The following is a 20,918-nucleotide window of genomic DNA, read 5'->3' on the forward strand; positions in this document are numbered from 1 at the left end:
AAGGTAAAAAGCATGGGTAGAAGTTAAACATTAAAATTAAATCAAATTTTCAGTCCATTGAAATTGAGTATAAAAGTTAAGGGACAGACCTTGAAACAAGTATGTGTGTGAGTAGATATAGAAAATGTGTGTAGAAAGAATAGGAGAGTGTAAGTACAGAAATCCAACAATTATGATGAAAAAATTAATATACACCCTGGTATGGTTTATAACAAATATAAAACATTCTAAGAATTTAACTTAAGTAGGATAAAAAAAGTAGCAGAAAACTTTTTTCCTGATTGGTTAAAAAGCAGTACAATGTGTTTGCTTTATTCAAATTCACCAAATTGTTATCTAATGGAAAATGATTATGTGTAAATTTCCATATAATAAATAATCTAATATTTTAAATTTGCAATCAAAATTCATTCTTAAATTTCAGAGAAAGTACTCTTTGCTGGAAAGAAATATTTTTCTGATCATAAAATATACTGTGTCCCTTGGTATCTATTGGGCATTGGTTTTAGAACACCCCACAGATGCCAAATTCCACAGATGCTTAAGTCCGTATATAAAATGGCATAATATTTGCAAATAACTTACACACATCCTCCCGTATACTTTAAATCATTTCTAGATTACTTATAATACATAATACAACATAAATGCTATGTAAACAGTTATTATACTGCATTGTTTAGGGAAGAGTGTTCAAAAAAAGTCTCTACAGGCATACCCTGGAGATAGTGCAGATTTGGTTCCAGACCACTGCAATAAAACGAATATTGCAATAAAGCAAGTCACACGAATTTTCTGGTTTCCTAGTGCATATAAAAGTTATGTTTACCCTATATTGTAGTCTATTAAGTGGCAATAACATTATGTATTTAAAAAACAACATATACACCTTAATTAAAAAGTGCTTTATTGCTGGGCCAGCCCCAGTGGCCTAGTGGTTAAGTTTGGGTTGCTCCGCTTCAGCAGCCCGGGTTTGGCTCCCAGGCCCAGACCTACACCATTCATCTGTCAGTAGCCATGCTGTGGCAGTGGCTCACATACAAAAAGAGGAAGATTGACAACAGATGTTAGCTCAGGGTGAATCTTCCTCAGCAAAAAGAACAAAACAACTTTATTGCTAAAAATGCCAACCATCATCTGAGCCTTCAGGGAGTTGTCATTCCTTTGCTGGTGGAGGGTCTTGTGAAAAATGCAATATCTGCAAAGTGAAACAAGGCAAAGCTCAATAAATGAGGTATGCCTATACATGTTCAGTACAGATGCAACCTTTGTAGGCCTTTTGATCCCTGGTTGACTGAATCCACAGTTGTGGAACCTGTGGATAGAGGGTCGACTGTGCTTTAAAGACTAAATCTGATGATGTATTTTGTTATTTCTCTCCCCTCTGGGTTCTTTCTTGATGCTACATCCCATGTGCAAAAATTCCTTGATGTCAGAATAAAATTAAACTGATACCAAAACAATATTAAAGAATTCAACTCACTTTTCTTGAGATCTGTGTTGCCTTTTTTTGCTGGTATTGATATTGGCAGTTGACTATGTTCCAAGTTCCTTTTCCAGTAAAGGAGGTGGAATTGCACTCTATTACCAACTCTTTCACTTTAGTTGTTTATTATAGAAAATAATTACTTTAAATGGTTCACTTGTGAAAAGTCAAAGTCCAGGGAATAGAACCAAACAAATTATTTTTCATGCTGTTGAAATGTATGCTTTTATTTTTCTCTTGGTATATTGTAACTAACTGAGCCATATAATGTAAGAACATTCCTAAATTATTTAATTGAGGTAGTGTCCTACAGCTAGTCTAGGTTCAAAAAGATGGAGAATAACTATGGAAGGACGATTGAGTTGGAATAATTTTTTGATCCTTTTACATAAAATGACATAGATATAGTAACAATCTCATGAGTCATTGAAGTATATTATTTGAGCACACTAGGAAGTCATTAAGTAAGTTATTGTATTCTGAAATTTGGTGTACTGAATTCTATTAGAACAAAGGGGCCATATAGTTTCTTGGAATAAATGACAAATAAATCAAACTAAAATCATTATTTAACTACTTCAGTATTTTGCTTATATAAAAACTAAGAATTACACCAATTAAAATTCCTTTCATTTGAGAGTAATGTATGAGAAAAAGGAAATGTGGAAGAACAACCACATTTGGTAAACAATAATAGAAGTAAACTTTCAATTTGAGATTTTTTATTGCCATTTAGTACTCGGTCAATAAATATTAGTATTTTGGGTTCTGCACCCAATTCCAGTATGTGGAGAAGGGGTTTCCCCCCATACCACCAAGCAATGCTCAGGACACCAGCTGGCTGTCCTATAATTCAACTCAATTCTGCCGCTATCTACCCAGAGACAGCATCAGATTTCACAGGTAAAGTACTCAGTCTCACAAGTCTGCTCTCCACTTCAGATGCCAGTACAAGCCCAGGTTGTTAGCTGGCTTCTGACTGCTCAGCTACAGATTAAAGGGTCCCATGAGCCCCTTCTTGGACTTCAGATGTTAATTGCAAGTCCAGATTGTTACCTGTACTTCTAACCAACTGGCTATAAATCAGAAGTTCCCACGACCTCTTCTTTGGGTTTGATTAATTTGCTAGAGCAGCTCACAGAACTCAGGAATCCTTTTACTCACTAGTTTGCTGGTTTATTGCAAAGGATATGAGATGAATCAATAGCCAGATGAAAAGATACATAGGGTGAGGTCTTAAACGAAGGAGCTTCTGTCCATGTGGATTTTGGGGCCCAGCACGATGGCACTGGGAAGCATTCTGGTTCCCCAATCTGGAAGCTCTCCAAACCTTGTCCTTTTAGGTTTTTATGGAGGCTTCATTAAGTAGGCATGATTGATTAAATAATTGGCCATTGGTGATTGATTCAAACTCTAACCCCTCTCCCCTCCCTGGAAATCAGGGAGTGGGCCTAAAAACCCCACCCCTTAATTCATGATTGGTTCCCCTGGCAACCAGCCCCCATCCTTAGGAGATTTCCAAAAGTCACCTTATTAACATAGACCCAGTTGTGGGGTAAAGCAGCTTATTATGAATAACAAGACACCCGTTTCACCTTTATGGCTCTGAAGCATTTTCAGGAACTAAGGACAAGAAACCAAATATTATAGCAAAAGATGCTCCCATTGCTTTTATCACTCAGGATATTCCAAGGGTTTGAGGAGCTGTGAGCCAGGAACTGAGGATGAAGACCATGTGAGAAATATATATTTCTTACAAATCACAATATTGCAATTAGTAATTAGTTGATTCTTTGTGTTGAATAAAGTTTTATTATGTATAAATATATATAATATATATGATATATTTATAGCACCCCCAATTAGATTCAGAAGTTAGAGGAGATTCCTGTTAAACTATCTACAAGTGTTTACTCAGAATCTATTAAGAGCTTGATGCATATGACTTCCATTGTACCATTTTGGTATTGCCTGAAGTCTGACCTCATCTGATGCAACTAGGAGAAAGAAAACAGGTCAGGTGTATGGAAGGTTGTATGATTACTGCCCATTTATTTCAGCTATTGTGCTTTGCATAAGGTGGACTCACAGCCTTTATTACTTTTATATGCCTATAGTACAGAAATAGCTCAAAAGTATAGACCGTGGCACTAGTAATTAAGCAAAGCTTGCAACATTATTTTGGTGAGACCATGGCTTGGGTGAATGGGTTCTAGCTTTCAAAATGAATTGATTCCCACATAATACATTATTTCTGTCATCTTATCTTCCAGTGTGTTATCCAGTCGTTCAACTCCTGCTATTTCAATGAAAAATGAGTACATTATCTGCACAAAAATTCTCATTTTCAAAGCAAGCAAAGCTCCCCTAGCTAAAACCAATTCCTTCATTGACAAGAAACCACCAGGGAATAAAAATAAAAAAGGATGGAAGGGATGATTTGATATTTTGACATCCTACTTTACTCAAGATTCAAGATGACTAAAGATCTGACAGGAAATAAAACAGTTTTGAAAGTTGGAGAAGGTGACAGAATTGAATCAGATGATAACACATATAGAAAGTAGCAACTTCTGTGAATGACCATTTATCAGAATGGATTGACTAAGTTTAGTGAGTATGCCCAGAATATAAAACAATAAAATAGTAGCAAATTCACAAAAAAATAATTCTTAAAAATGAAATATGGGATGATTTTTGAAAGTATTTTTCAATACACTATTTCTTTCAATTTTGAGAAAGGAGTAAGTCAGGAATAAACATCAATATTGTCACTACTTAAAAAACAGTGATTATGTTTTATTCTTTTACTTGCTTGAATCTGAAAATTTTAGAAAATATATTTCATTTTACATTTTACCCTGAAGCCAATGGAAGTGTATCCATATAGTCCAAGTTTATAAAACTTAGGTTTTCTGTCAATAAGTTCTTGTTATACATGCACTGTGTGTCTAACACTGGAGACACACATGCACACACACACACACACACACACACAGATAGTAAAACCTTAGTTAACAAAAATGTTTACATTTCTTCTTTAATAAAAAATCCAAGAAAAATATTTAAAATTTTCTTTAGTGAAGAAGATTTCTGTATCATGAAAAGGTTATTTGATTTCTCTAAATATCAACTTTTACAATTCTAGGAATGTAAATATGTAAGTTGATTTGGTTAAACAGAACTTATAGTGACTGATCACATCATTTTATGTTACTTCTTTGTCTCTTACAATGCAAGTTGAGAAAAAGAATATAATAAAATGTGTTAATCCCTGTCTAAATCAAGTTAAGAAAATCAGGGCAGTTCTTCAAAAAATTTGTGATTTGCATAGATTAAAAAAATGGACAGTAGAAAACATAGATAAGTAGAAACAGTTTTACAGACAAATGTGTAGTTTTGGAAATTATTCTTGTCTCTCTAGAACCTGCTACAATAGCATCCATTTCCTTTTTCTTGATATACTTCTCTTTTTTAATCAGTAGAATTTAGATTGTTCATATTTTATTCTAAATATTCAGTTCACAATTTATTCAGTTGACTATGATATAATGATAACAGAAAGTAAGACTCCTTCTGAGTGCATTTACATTAAATAAAAATGCCTCAAAAAGGTTAAAAAGCTTCTGGAACCACCAAAATAAAACAACACTGATGGAATGAAAGGTTATGATAGAAATTCAAGAACAGGGAGTCCTGCCTATGATCTCTTAAAATCACACTGAAATTACATCTGCTCTTGGGGCAGATTTTGTTAGGAAATAATCTTTAGCAAGCTAGAAAGAATGTGATGTAGTTGGCAAATACAAGAAGAATTTAGAGAACACATAAATCATGTATTTACTGTGTATAGGAAAAACTCTGTAAATACTTGGAATAGAAAGATTATCCAGGTGTGTTCATCTCAAACAATCAAAATGATGCCATCCTTGGCTTCTGAGCCCCTAACAGGGAATAGCTCTGGTCTCAATCTGCTATGTTGGAGAGTTTGACCTAAGGCAAGGGCCATGCATGCTCCCTCTTTGAAACGTTTTAAGAAACTGCATGAAATTTTCTGTGGCTTTTAGAAGAATCTTGAAGAAATGTTCAGGAGGCTATAAAAGACTATAAATATTGGAGAGAAAAGCATCAGGAACATTTACAAAAAACAAGAGACTGCAATTGAGAGTGACATCACCATCATGGCAGAGTGAATTGTTCCCTTAGTCTCTCCCACCTAAGCTAAAACTAAATGGACATTCATTAACCAACAGAAGATTCCCTACAAAGCACAATAGGATGTCTGAGAGAGCAAAGCAACCATACATCTGAAGGTGGGGGGAAAGCATGCCCAGGAAGCAGTGGAAAGAGGTGAGCGGATATCTGCCCCCTCCCTGGTGGCAGTGATCTAGGTCGGGGGTCTTCACACAGCAGCTGGCATGTGACTGCAAGAGGAGGTAGAGGGTAGTCATGCCTGCACATGAACACTTTCACTTACAGAGATGTAGCCTGGCCTGGTGAGTGCCCATCATATCATGGCAGCCCTGTTCATGGGAACACTCTCCACTGAGTGGCATGGCTCAGTCTCCAGGAAGGAGCCTTGCCAAACGTAGCAGCTCAGGCAAATGGCCCTTGAGTGCAGAGCTGGCCCATGTGTGCCAAAGAAAGTGCCCTTCCTCTCCCACCTAACGTACCAGGTTGGCTGGTCCCCTGCCAAGGCAGCAGTCCTGCACTGGTGCACCTTCATATGCAGGTTTGACATGCCAAGGTGTCTACAGCCAGCGGGCAAATGCAGATGAGCCCTACAGGCACAACTTCTAGCAGATGCCATAAATTCAGAAAACATAGCTCCTTCTCCCTGTCAGAGATGGTAGGTAGAATCTGTGACCTGATACTACTACAAATGCCCTGACAAAGGTTCAATTCATCAAACACCGTGAAAAAATACAGAAATACTTCAGAGCAAAAGGAAAATGACAAGTCTCCAGAAACCAACACTGAAATCACAGAAATTTACAAACTAAGTGATAGAAAATTCAAAATAGTTATCATAAAGAAACAACAAATTACAGGAAAACTCAGAGACAGTTCAGTGAGCTCAGTAATAAAATTGATGAGGAGAAGGAATACTTCACTGAAGAAATTAAAACTCTAAAAAGAAAAGCCAAACAGAAATTATGGAGATGAAGAACACAATGAATGAGATAAAAAATAATCTAGAGTCCTTACATAATACAGCTGATGTTATGAAGGACAGAATTAGTGATTTAGAGCAGAGAAATATACAAATTCTTCAGGTGGCGGAGGAGAGAGAACAAAGATTTAAACAAAAATAAAGAAATTCTTCAAAAAATATCCAACTCAATTAGGAAATGCACCATAAGGATTACAGGTATTCCAGAGGGAGAAGCAAGGAAGAAAGGAGCAGAGAGCTTGTTCAAATAATCACTGAGAACTTCCCAAATCTGGGGAAAATACTGGACTCACAAGTATGTGAAGCCAATGGAACTCCTATTTACATCAATGCAAAAAGACCTCTTCAAGGTATGTAATATTAAAACTGACAAAAGTCAATGACAAAAACAAAACTAAGAGCAGCAAGGCAGAAGAAAACAACCTACAAGGAACCTCTATCAGGATTTCAGTGGATTTCTCAGCAGAAACTTTATAGACTAGGAGAGAATGGAATGATATATTCAAAATACTGAAAGACAAAAACTTTCAGTCAAGAATACTGTATCCAGCAAAACTACCCTTCAGATATGATGGAGAAATAAAAGTTTTCTCAAATAAACAAAAACTGAAGGAGTTCATGGCCACTAGATCTCCCTTAAGAGAAATGTAGAAGCAAGCCCTCATACCTGAAACAAAAAGGCAAAGGGCTACAAAGCTTTGAGCAAGGAGATAAATAATCAGACAAAATCAGAAAATTATAGCTCTCTATCAAAACAGATTAGCAAACAATTATAGCATAAAAAATAACAGGAAGGGCATTATCAAAAATAACTATAAACACTTCAATATAATCACAAATTTATAACACAGAACAAAATAATTTGTGACAACAAAACACAGAAAGGGAAGAGGAAAAGGATGGAACCTACATAGGCTAATGGAAATGAGTTATCAGAAAATGGACTATCTCATTTATTACACATATTTATTACATATATTACAGAGCTCATGGCAACCACTAAAGAAAAAATCAGAACAAAGCCACAATTCATAAATAAAGAGAAAACTGAGAAAATCATCACAGAAAACCACGAAATTGAAATGATAGAAATACAAGGGAAGAGAAGCAGTAGAAATACAGAACAACTAAAAAACAACAAATAAAATGGAAGTGTTAAGCCCTCATATATCAATAATCACTCTAAATGTAAATAGATCAAATTCTCCAATCAAAAGATGTGGAGTAGCTGGATGGATTAAAAAACAAGACCCAACAATATGCAGCCTCTAGGAAAGACATCTCAGCTCTAAAGACAAACATAGGCACAGAGTGAGGGGATAGAAGACAATATTCCAAGAAAATGGCAAACAAAAGCAAGTAGGCATTACCATACTTATATTAGACAGACCAGACTTTAAGATAAAAAAGACAATGAGAGACAAAGAGGGGCAGTATATAATTATAAAAGGGACATTCCACCAAGAAGACATAACAATTATGAATATATATACACCTAAAACAGGAACTCCAAAGTATATAAAGCAACTATTAACAGAGCTAAAGGGAGAAATCATAGCAACACAATAATAGTAGGGGACCTCAACACCCAACTTACATCAATGGATAAATCTTCCAGACAGAAATTCAACAAGGAAATAGTAGATTTAAATGAAATATTAGACCAGATGGACTTAACAGATATGTATATAGAACATTCCATCCAAAAAGAGCAAAATACACATTTTTCTCAAGTGCACATAGAACATTCTCAAAGATAGACCTTATGTTGTGAAACAAGGCAAGCCTCAATAAATTTAAGGAGACTAAAATCATATCAAGTATATTTTCTGATCACAATGTTATGAACCTAGAAATCAACTACAAGAAAAAAGCTGGGAAAGTCACAAATATATGGAGACTGAACAACATGCTACTTAACAACCGTTGGATCAATGAAGAAATAAAAGGAGAAATCAAAAGATACCTGGAGGCAAATGAAAATGAAAACACAACATATGAATTCTTATGGGATGCTGCAAAAGTGGTTCTAAGAGGGAAATTCTTAGCAATATAGGCCCACCTCAAAAAACAAGAGGAATCTCAGATAAGTAATCTTAAACTACACCTAACATAACTAGAAAAAGATGAACGAACAACACAAGAACACAAAGTCAGCAGAAGGAGGGATATAATAAAAATTAGAGCAGAAATAAATGAAATTGAAACAAAAAAGACAGTATAAAGGATCAATGAAACAAAGAGCTGGTTCTTTGAGAAAATAAACAAAATTGATAAACCCTTAACTAGATTCACTAAGAAAAAATGAGGAAGACTCACATGTAAAATAAGAAATGAAAGAGGATAAATTACAACAGATACCACAGTAATATAAAAGATTATAAGAGAATACTATGAAAAACTATATGCCAATAAATTGGACAACCTAGAAGAAATGGATGAATTCTTAGACTCTAACAACCTCCCAAAACTGAAGCAAGAAGAAATAGAGAATCTGAATAGACCAATCACAAGTAAAGAGATTGAAACAGTAATCAAAAATCTCCCAAAAAACAAAAGTACAGGACCAGATGGCTTCTCTAGAGAATTCTACCAAACATTCAAAGAACACTTAATACCTATCCTTCTCATACTATTCCCAAAAAACTGAACAAGATGAAACACTTCCTAACTCATTCTATGAGGCCAGTGTTACCATGCTACCAAAACCAGACCAAGACAACACAAAGAAGGAAAATAACAGGCCAGGAACAATGATGAACATAGATACAAAAATCCTCAACAAAATATTGGCAAACTGAATACAGCAATACATTAAAATGATCACATACCATGTTCATGCGAGATTTATACTAGGAACACAGGGATGGTTCAACATCTGCAAATCAGTCAATGTGATACATCGGATTAACAAAGTGAGGAATAAAAGTCACACAATCATCTCAACAGATGCAGAGAAAGCATTTGACAAGATCCAACATCTATTTATGATAAAAAAACTCTCAATAAAATGGATATAGAAGGGGGCCAGCCTGGTGATGCAGCAGTTAGGTTTGCACATGCCCCAGTTCGGATCTCGGGTGCAGACCTACGCACCGCTTGTCAGGCCATTCTGTGGCAGGCATGTGACATATGAAGTAGAGGACGAGAGACAGGGATGTGAGCACAGAGCCAGTCTTTCTCAGCAACAAGAGGAGAATTAGTGGCAGATGTTAGCTCAGGGCTAATCTTCTTCCTCAAAAAAAAAAAAAATCAATCAATCATTAAAAAAGAAAAAAAATGGGGATAGAAGGAAACTACCTCAACATAATAAAGGCCACATACAGCAAATTCACAGCCAACATTATACTTAACAGTGAAAAACTGAAAGCCATCCTTCTGAGAACAGGAAGAAGACAAGGGTGCCCACTCTCACCACTCTTATTCACCATAGTACTGGAGGTTTTGGCCAGAGCAAGTAGACAAGAAAAAGAAATAAAAGGGATTCAAACTGGAAAGGAAGAGGTGAAACTCTTGCTATTTGGGGATGACATGATTATACATATAGAAAACTCTAAACAATCCACCAGATAACTATTAGAGATAATCAAAAACTACAGCAAAGTTGTAGGATACAAAGTCAACTTACAAAAATCAGTTGCATTTCTATACACTAAAAACATACTAGCAGAAAATAAAGTCAAGAATACAATCCAATTTACAAGAAAAAGAATAAAATACTTAGGAATAAATTTAACCAAAGAGGTGAAAGACTTATATACTGAAAACTGTAAGACATTACTGAAAGAAATCAAAGATATAAAGAAGTGGGAAGATATTCCATGCTCATGGGTTTGAAGAATGAACATAGTTAAAATATCCATATTTATCCATATGGATAAAATATCCATATAGGACAAAGAGAATAGTTTCGTGGTTACCAGAGGGGAAGGGAGTTTGGAGGTGGGCTAAAGAGGTAGAGGGGCACATATGTGGGGTGACAGACAAAAATTAGGCTATTGGTGGTGAGTAGAATGCAGTCCATATAGAAACTGATAAATGATAATTTACACTTGAAATTACACAATGTTATAAACCATTATGACCTCAACAACATAATTGAAAATAAAAAGGGAAAGGGATTGAAACAAAGAAGTAATTTTCTCAGTAATCCCATGAATGACATGTTTTGAACCCTTCAGAGGGATCTTAACGTGCTAATAGCCTGCACACCCTTGATATCAGTGCAGGAGGCAGAGACAACTTGAAGGGTAGAAAGAATGGAGATCACACATATAAACAGGCTTCAGTCTCAAAGGCTCTGTCAGCCTGAGTCTGCCTCCCCAGGCTGTGTTTGTGCATTTCAAGAATAAGAAGAGAAGGAAGAGGAGGAGAAGAGGAAAAAGAAGAGGATTAGAGAGAAGAGGAGGAGGAGGAGTGGGAGAGAAAGGGCCAGAAGGAGGAAGTAAAACTTGAGCTGTCAGAGGAAAAGAGTTACAAGCACGAGCCAAGCACAGATATTGGACAAAGCTCTGTGCATGTAGGTGGCACATAATGACTTCCTTAGCTAAAAAAGGCAACTCAAATTGGGGAACAGGTCAAAGGCTTTGGTCTCTGTGCTATTAATTCATTATGATTTCCTGAGTAGGAAGCAGTGTGATAAGTACAAGGAAGAGTCATAGGATAATAGCTTCTCAGTGTGAATTGGGAACTTAGAGGTCAACAAGTTTAACCTCCTGTTAGACGCTATGTACCTATCAGAGATTAATCTTGTAGCTTAGTTATTGGAATGAAGAAAAGTCTGTGATTTATTAATATTAATTTCTTAATGATTAATTCAACAAAGTGATTAATTCAAACAAAAGAAGCCTCCTCCTTTGTGAAAGCCTCAAGTTTCATAAATGAGAAATACCAAGGTAAAATAAGAAATATTTGATCAAGTTCTATAGACATAGAACATAAATAATCACGACCTCATTCACTATTCATTAGGTTGATTTTTCATGAATTTTCTTCATAGGAAATTCACATATCACAATTCCAACCTCAAGGATCATACGGAGAAACCTCAGCTCGACATTCCATATGAATTAGCAGTGCTTTGGAAAGGATACATTGCTCACGGGGCTGGAGATATACTTCTGCAACAGAGACTAATTAAAGGAGAATAGTGAAGCTGGTTAAATTGTGCAGGATTGACACAGAAGGTAAAGCAACAGACTTCAATCTCAATATTATTTAGAATACCAGAAGAATGGAATTTTAAGTTCTTCTGTCAGAATTTAAACTTTACAGAGAACACAATTTTGAACTTAATACTACCAAATATCTGTTAAAATGCGGCTGAAAGATGCTATATTGGGGGGAAATTTTCTGAAGGATATTTAATACATCTGTTTTTCTAGACTCTTGCTATGATCACCAGATTTTCAAAACACCCAAGGTCAGGTGCTACACCTCAGCATTGTTTGATTAGCCTCAATTTGTCACATCCCATCCTCATTATACCCTAGCCTGACCCACATTCAAGTGCATGGACCACATGAAAACTGACATCCACATGCTACATGCGCTGAATTGCTTTTACTGACTGCTTTGGTGTGAGGACATGGGACTACATTAAGCAGTAGAGTGAACCTTGCTTCTAAAATTATTGTGAAAAAGCTGTTGAAGTTGAACTGTGCATTACAGTATTGTCTTTATGAAAATCCTTCAGAGAAGCTCCTTTATGGCCTTAGTATGATGGATATGTGTGCTTTTCCAGTTAGTTAGTTTGCTTTTCTCTCTTGGACACTAAATTATCTAACTGATCACCTTTCTCTGCTAGCATTGCCTAAAAGAAAGCTTGAGGTGTATAGGGTTCAACTGTTAGCAAATACAGAGTTGTCATGATGCATCGATTCTGGCTCCATGTGGTATCTCAGCCTGCATTTATTCCCTAGCTAGTCCTTTTCGTCTATAGCTAATGTTTGGCATCTTGCTTCCTTTTAGCTACATTAAAAATTTTTTGTAAATCCACTTTTATCAACAACATTTTTCAACTAAAATGAGAGATGAAAAGAAGGCAACTTTTCTAAAAGCAAATTTTTGTTTTGCAATCAATCAGATATTTGAGGATGGAGTCGAGAGTAATACTTAGCACAATATCAGTTTATAACAGTATCAATAGAAAAGACTTTCAGAAAAGAAAAATATACATGTCACTAGAAAAGCATGCTCTATTGAGAGCATTCCATTCCTTCGTTAAAGAAACTAGCTACTTAGAGAAAAGTTTCAGTCAATAAAGTACCTTTGAAATCTGATTTTTACTCAATGTAATTAAATTAGAAGTAAACCTGTAGACATGATTAACATAAGACTAAACATATTTTTAACAATTTAGATACAATTTAATGAAAGCTCAAACTTTTTCTTCCACGCAAAGCCCTGATCAAAACCATAATGAGCTGCGGTTCCCTTTTCTTCATTTTGAGTACACACAAATGCAAAGTGTACATTTCTTCTGCAACTGACTTGATTTTAAAAAGCATTAGGTTATACAAAATACTGGTATATTAATGTTTGATACTATTATCATGTTACAGTGGATAGAATGGTTTTCAAATGAACATTAGAGAAAACTTAGGTTGAACCTAGCCCTCCTCTGGGTATGTTGATACTACTAATTTTCTAGTTTAATCAGAGCTGATTTAAGAATCACATTCCCTAAAAGAAGTTAAAACATCCGTTTAACAGGATAATTTAAAAATGTATTTTAAAGAAAAAAGCATGAGGATAATGATGTATCACATTGCTAAATAAAGTGCCTATGATTAATCAAAGAGATTTTCAAGATAAAGTAGGAAAATGTACTTTACGGTGATAATCCATCAACTAACCCTAGGAGTCAGTGTAATAAATTGTCATTTGGTAGCATGTTGTATCTCCTCTAGGCCACTAGAGTACCATTTATAAGTTTTATTAAACCAAAAGTCATACTCAGGTCTTGTTCATCTCACACAGTGAAAGTATTTACTGAATATCTGTAGGACTTTAAACTTCTTACCTTGAATCATGTAAAAACCAATGGAAACATCTTTCTATTCTCACATGAGGGAACTGTTGTGGTAAGTTCGTGAATTTTTACCAAGGAGAAATGGAAGATATGATGTGTAAATTTATTAGTTGTCCACTTGCTGAACCATTAGTCCCATCTGACAAACAGAAAATTAAAAACATGTGCCCTTATAATTCTTTGCAAGAGAAACTTCTTGTAGATGTGAAGCTTGACCTGGCTGAGGTTACTTTGCTCACTGCATACTCCACTCTTGACAGAGTTAAATGATTGTATGACCCTATAGGATGATGTCCAAAAGAGACATTGTTTCTTAAATATTAGTTATTATTATATGGCAGCTATGACTCCCTAAAATTACTTTTTCAAACTTTAAATACCAGGATTTTGAATCTGGCCAGCAGTCAATGCTGACCATGATTACAAAAAAGAGGAAAGAGTAGACTTGAGCTTCAAGACCAGCACTGACACAGGTTTCATTTATTAAAGAATCTGCCAATACTATAATGTGTGCATTTCACGGTTCCCTATTTTTTCTGGAATTGCACTTGCTCTTCGAAAGTATCAAATTTATTTCACTTGTTCAAGTGTCTGTAAATAATTATTTGACCAGTGGGTGAAAGTTTCTGTGAAAGAAATATCCAAAAGTTCAGAGAATCGACTTAATATGAAAATTATAATAATAAATCTAGATACTGGTGTTAGGATTTCATATTGAAATAGCATTACAAACTCTTACTCTTAGAATATTGTGAAAAATGAGAAAAATAGATTAACTCATCTATAAAAATAATCAAATAAAGCAAACAAGAAAAGAAATAGAATCTAAGCAACAGATCTCAAAAATCAGTGAAATAAAAAAAGTAGAGTTTCTGAATGGAACAGAGATTGGCAGCTTGCCTCAACTCTTTAAATCACTCAATTTCCCAAAGCCATACTGATAAGGTGACAAAATTCTTAGAATTCTAATACTACTGGATTGGTTTCTGTGGCTTCTGTAACCAAATACCACAAACTTGGTAGCTTAAAACAACAGAAATTTATTCTTTCACAGTTCTGGAGGCCAGAAGTCTAAATCAAGTATCACTAGACAGAAACCAAGGTGTTGCAGAGCCATGTTCCCTCTGAGGCTCTAGGAAGAATCAATTCCTTGCCTCTTCCAGCTCCTGGGTGGCTGTTGTCATTCCTTGGTTTATGGCCCCATCACTCCACTCTCTGCCTCCGTCTCCACACATCTTCACATCCTCTCCTCTCTTCATGAGTATGTGAGCTCTTCTGCTTTTCTCTTCTAAGGACATTTATAAGTATTTGGGCATTTAGGGTCCAAACTGATAATCCCATCACAAGATCCTTAACTTAATCACATTTGCAAAGCTACTTTTTCCAAACATGGTAGCATTTACAGGTTCCAAGAGTTATGACCTCATATCTTAAAGGGGCCATATTTCAGCCTACTATGACTATGAAATTTGGGAAGAAGCAAAGTTACTTATTTTCTTTAGAAAAAGAACAAGAAATGATTGCTAGGGAGAAACTGATAAAACATGGAAAATAAACTTGTCTAAGAGAAGTAAAATTCAATGACTGCCTACTGGATTGAGGAAATGTCCCACAGATTAAGGGTCTCAGTATTACTATACCTTTATGAACCAGACAGAGTAAATCCTGGTACACATGGCATTTAACAGATACCTCAGAAGAGAGAGCAGGGCCTGTGCTTTTTATAAAAGATTACACTCCAACTTTTTGAGCCTTTTCCACTCCTGACCTGCCTCCCACACCATCATTCCATCAAGCTGCAGGAAGGTGTAAGGGACACAAAATTCTCAGCCTTCAATCTATTTCAGAAGATTAAAAAAAAAAAATTGTTCTAAATGCAAGGAAAAGAGATTCAAGATTCACTTATATTTAATTAGATTTACTAGAGTGACCCAAATATTAGTGAGTTAAAATACAATAGCATTGCAAATGTAATAATAGAAGGAAGGAAGAGAGGGAGGAAGGAAAGAAGGAACAAAAACAACAAATAGTACCTGCTAGTGGAGAAAACACTGTTGATTATAGTGGGTTGTTGGGTCAAATGATTAGGAATAAGTTTAATAAGAATTATGTAAGAAATATTTGAAATGTATACATAAACTAACATATACTGAAAACATTTACCAGATGCTGGTAAAAGGTTAAATGTTGATCTTGACTAAGGATGATATCATGGAAGAATACTTTTTTTTTTCACCTCTACCCTTTCTATTGTACAAATTTTGGTTTGGTTGAAAACATAAATAAGCCTGTGACTATGAAGTGGGGAATTACTTCAAGACTGTAAATAAACCAAAGATGAGTTAACAAAGAAAACTGCATAAATTGAAGAGTGGAAATGTTATCTATCTAAGACCAAAATATGAAGTATTTTGTGACCAAATTGTAAAATATTGGTTTGTTAATTATGAGAAAAATAACTATGGAAAGACAGATTAGTTTATAAAGCACAAGTTGAACTCAATCCAACAAACTTTTCTTTTGATAAATTTACAATCTGGTAAATGAAGACGCTGTCATAGGCAGAGGGTCTGAATTTCAGTAATATGTTAGAGAGGTTTATTTTTGTATCTTACTGAACACAATGGAGAACTGTTAAGCAAAATGGCATATAAATGTCTGGAGTCATATGTTTGCATGACCATGACTGAAAGAAATTATTTGATTACTTAAGGTTAAACTGGAGTAAAAGTCTCTCAGGGCAGAGTGAAGAAGTCTATACTTTCCAGGTTTTTTAATTCAAAATTTTAGTATTCCACTCAAATAAATAGATGGAAGCCCTTCTTATAATATATACAAGAAATACCATCTTGTAATCTTTATCAATATAATCTTTGATTAAATAAAATCTTTTACCAAATAATTATTTTGAAATTAAAGTACAAAATGAACTATATTATTCTTGTGTTTGAGTCAACATTTGGTAGAATGGGAAACCTAGCTAAGCCAGCATCACCTCAAGAGTCAGTTCTAAGTATAAGTTTCAGTAGGGAATTCTCCAATCTTGTTAAGATGCATGGTTATATAATTTAATCATTCATAGAGGTAAATATGCCATAGATCTTCTGTATGTACTATAACAGGCAGCATAGCATAGCTATAAGAAAGAAAGGACAGGAAATTGTGGAGAAAGAATATATTTTTAAAATTTAGTTTTAATTCATTGATTTTTATTGAGATATATTTGACATATTTAAGGTGTACAAGTTAACCTGTTATATTTATATCTTGTAATATGATTGCTATTGTAGCTATAATTAGCACCTCTATCATATTACATAATTATCCTTTTAGAAGGAAGGTTTTAGATGGATGACAGGAAGACACCACCAAGAAGCCTCACTAATACCATTGTTTGTCTTGTTCTAGTAATTTGACCACCATTGTTTAAAAGACATTGAATAAGAGCCAGCTCTGATGGCCTAGTGGTTAAAGTTCTGTGCACACCACTTTGGCAGCCTGGGTCCGGTTCCTGGCTACAAAACCACACCACTCATTGTCTGTAGCCATGCTGTGGCAGAAGCTCTCATAGAAGAACTAGAAGAACCTACAACTGTACACAACTATGTACTGGGGCTTTGGGGCAGGGGTGGGAGAAAAAAGAGGAAGATTAGCAGCAGATGTTAGTGAAGGGTGAATCTACCCCTACAAAAAAATAGATGTTGGCTAAGATTCCATTCATTTGGACTGGACAATTGCTGGAACCAAACAATATTTGCATATATCTTATTAACATATATCTTACTAACATTTGTAATGCAGAGGTTCACAATACCATAATTTTGATATAATATTTGAAATACAATATTCACAATAAAATATTTGTAATTCATATATCACAAAATATTTATATCCAAAATATATATAAAGAGCTGTTACATCTCAATACTAAGCAACAAACAATTTAAAAAATAAGCAAAGTGTTTGAAAAGTCACTTGACAAAAGAACGTATAGAATAACATATAAGCATATGAATTTATGTTCAACATCATTAGTCATAAAGGATTGCACATTAAAACTTCGGTGAAAGACTAAAGTCAAACTCGTTAGAAAGATTAAGTTAAAAAGACTGACAATACTAAGTGTTGATGAAGGTGAGGAGCAAGTAGAAATTGCATACATTTCTGGTAAGAATGTAAAGTGATATAACTATTTTGGAAGTTTGATAGTTCCTTATACAGTTAAACATATATTTATCATATGACCAAGTCATTCTACTCCTAGATATTTAGCCAAGAGAAATGAAAATCTATGAATACATAATCATGTATGTGAATGTCCATAGCATATATATCCATTATAGCCCCAAACTAGAAATGATCCAGATGAACAGCAACAAGTGAAAGGATAATCATACAGTGAAATTTATATAATGGGATACTACTCAGCAATAAGAAGAAACTGCTGATACTCATAACAACGTGCAGAAACCCCCAAAACATTATGCTGAGAAAAGTAAGCCAGACACAGAAAAATATGTACTTTATGATTTCATTAATATGAAACTAGAGAAGAAAAATTTAATCTGAAGTGTCAAAAATCAGATTAGTGGTTGCTTGGGTCTAGGAGTTGGAGTGTTGACTGAGAGAGAAGGCAACAGAACAATTTGGGATGAGGAAAATGTTTTATATCTTTATTGTGTTTGTAGTTATGTGGGGTGTAAATTTGTCAAAATTTGTTGAATTACACCTAAAAGGTGTGTTTTTTTATTGTATGTAAAATAGACACAAATCAATTTGATTTAAAACACTTTTTGTTATGGCATCAAAATCATAAAATACTTAGGGATAAACTTAACACAAGATATGCAAGATCTCAACACTGAACTTGAAAACATTGCTGAAAGAAATTAATGGAGAACAAAATGGAAAAAATACCATGCTAATGTTAGTCTTTAAAAGACTCAATATTGTTAAGATTTAGACTTCTTTCAAATTTTTCTATGGATTCAATATAATCCAACAAAATGTCAATGTAACTTTTGGTAGAAATTGATAAGCTGATGTTAAAATTCAAGTGGGAATGCAGAAGACTTAAAATAGATAAAATCGTGAAAAAAAAAGTTGGAGAACTTCTAGTTCAAGATGTTCTGTACAGCTATGGTAATTAAGAGAGGGTGATGTTGGCTAAAGAGAAATAGATCAATGGAAATGTATTGAATCCAGAAACAGACAAATCACAGAATGACCAATACACACATGAAAAAGTGGTCAACATTAGTCATCAGGTAAATGCAAATTAAAATCACAATGAGAAAGCTTTATACTGCCACTAGAATATCTAAAGCTTAAAAAGATGGAAAACACAAATGTTGGCAAGGATGTAGAACAACCAAAGTTCTGATATATTAGAGACAATAGTGTAAAATGCTTCCACCATTCTGGAAAACTGGCAATTTCTTATCCAGTTAAACACACATAGACCCCATGATGCAGCAATTCTACTCCTAGGTGTTTACCCAAAAGAATTGAAAACATATGTCCAAAAAGTATTTTGTCCAAGAATGCCCATGGCAGCCTTATTCATAGCCCCAAACTGAAAACAACTCAATATTCATCCACAGGAGAATAATGTATCCTTGAAATGGAATACTACTCCTCAGTATTTAAAGGAAGAAACTACTAATAAATTGCAGCTACAGGGATGAATCTCACAGATATCATACTGAGTAAAAGAAGCCATACAAAAGTTATATAATATATCATTGTATTTATATGAATTTCAATAACAAAACTAATCTACTGTGGAAGACTGGAATTGGCCACAGCCAGATATGTCCCTTTGGCATGAGTATTATTTTAGGCTGGTTACTTTTAAAAACTGCAGACATGAGAGAAACTCTGAAAAGTAGAATTTAAGCCTTTTTAAGAGACATTTACATTTGTAAGGGAAATCTCCATCTGTAAAGATGTCTCCCTCTCTGTACCAGGAAGAAGGGGGGATGACATTATCTCTAGAAACTCTTATCAATGTGGAAGGCAAGAACTTAAATCTGCATAATAACCTTACCCTTGTTTACTGTTCTTTTCTGGTAATTTCCTATAACTGACTCCCCGCCCTCCCCCAACCCTCAACATCCTCCTATGTCTTTACATGAGGATGGTATTTAAGGTGAGAGCTTCCACCATTTTGGTAAGTTACTCAGTTTTTCTGGTTCTCTCCCATGTATACATGTTATAAAGCTTTGTTTAATTTCTCCTGTTATTCTGTCTCATGTGAATTTAATTTGTTGTCCAGCCAGAAGGACCCAGAGTGGGCAGAGGAAATGTCCTCCTCCCCTACACTGCAATGATAGAAATCAGAAAAATGGTTCCCTGAGGTAGGAGGACCTTTGGATTTGCAACATAGGCAACTTTCTAAGGGTAAAGTAAATTCCAAGTCTCGATTGAGGTGTTGTTACATGAGTGCATGTATTTTTCAGAATTCATAAAGCCATTTAATGTCTGTGCATCTCACTGTCATGTATACCTGTCTTCTTTTTAATAAGGCAAGTTTTAAGATTCACTTCCTTTGGATTAAATAATTCCTGGAAACCCACAATAGTATTGAGTTATAGTATGAAATACAAACAGCAAGGGGAGCTGGAGCAGCACCGCTGCATGTAATGATGCCTTAACAAAGAAACACTGAAGAAAGACTTCAAAGTTGCTGCCTGGCTCAGGACAGCCAGGACATGGCATCGCAGGGCAGGGCACCCTGATGTGCAGTAATCAGAGGCAAGATGGCTCATTTCAAACATAGAGCTGAAAAGTAACTCTCAATAAATTTTTGCTGAATTGAAATAACTTTTTAACAGACTGTGAAGAGGAGAAGTAAAGCTGTTATCACTGAAGACTTTATAAAAGCCACAGCTATGCATCAAACGAAAACTTTTTTTCAGAAGACACATGAACCTTTCAGCTTTTAGCTAACTATGGTTAGTAATAATCACCTTCAAATATTGCTGCTCTTATTGTTTTAATAAATATTCATTAGCTCATCCACAATAAATATTTATCTAGTTAATATAGATGGATAAAATTATGCACTGAATCATGAAGAATTACACAGTTGTGAGATGAGTTAGTTGAGGGCAGAAATATTACTCTATATTTTATTTTGTTTAGAATTATTTAAATTCTATTTATCAACTTTTTTTTATAGATTGGCACCTGGGCTAACAACTGTTGCCAATCTTTTTTTTTTT

The sequence above is a fragment of the Equus quagga genome, chromosome 8 (assembly GCF_021613505.1).
Source record: "Equus quagga isolate Etosha38 chromosome 8, UCLA_HA_Equagga_1.0, whole genome shotgun sequence".
Lineage (NCBI taxonomy): Eukaryota > Metazoa > Chordata > Mammalia > Perissodactyla > Equidae > Equus > Equus quagga.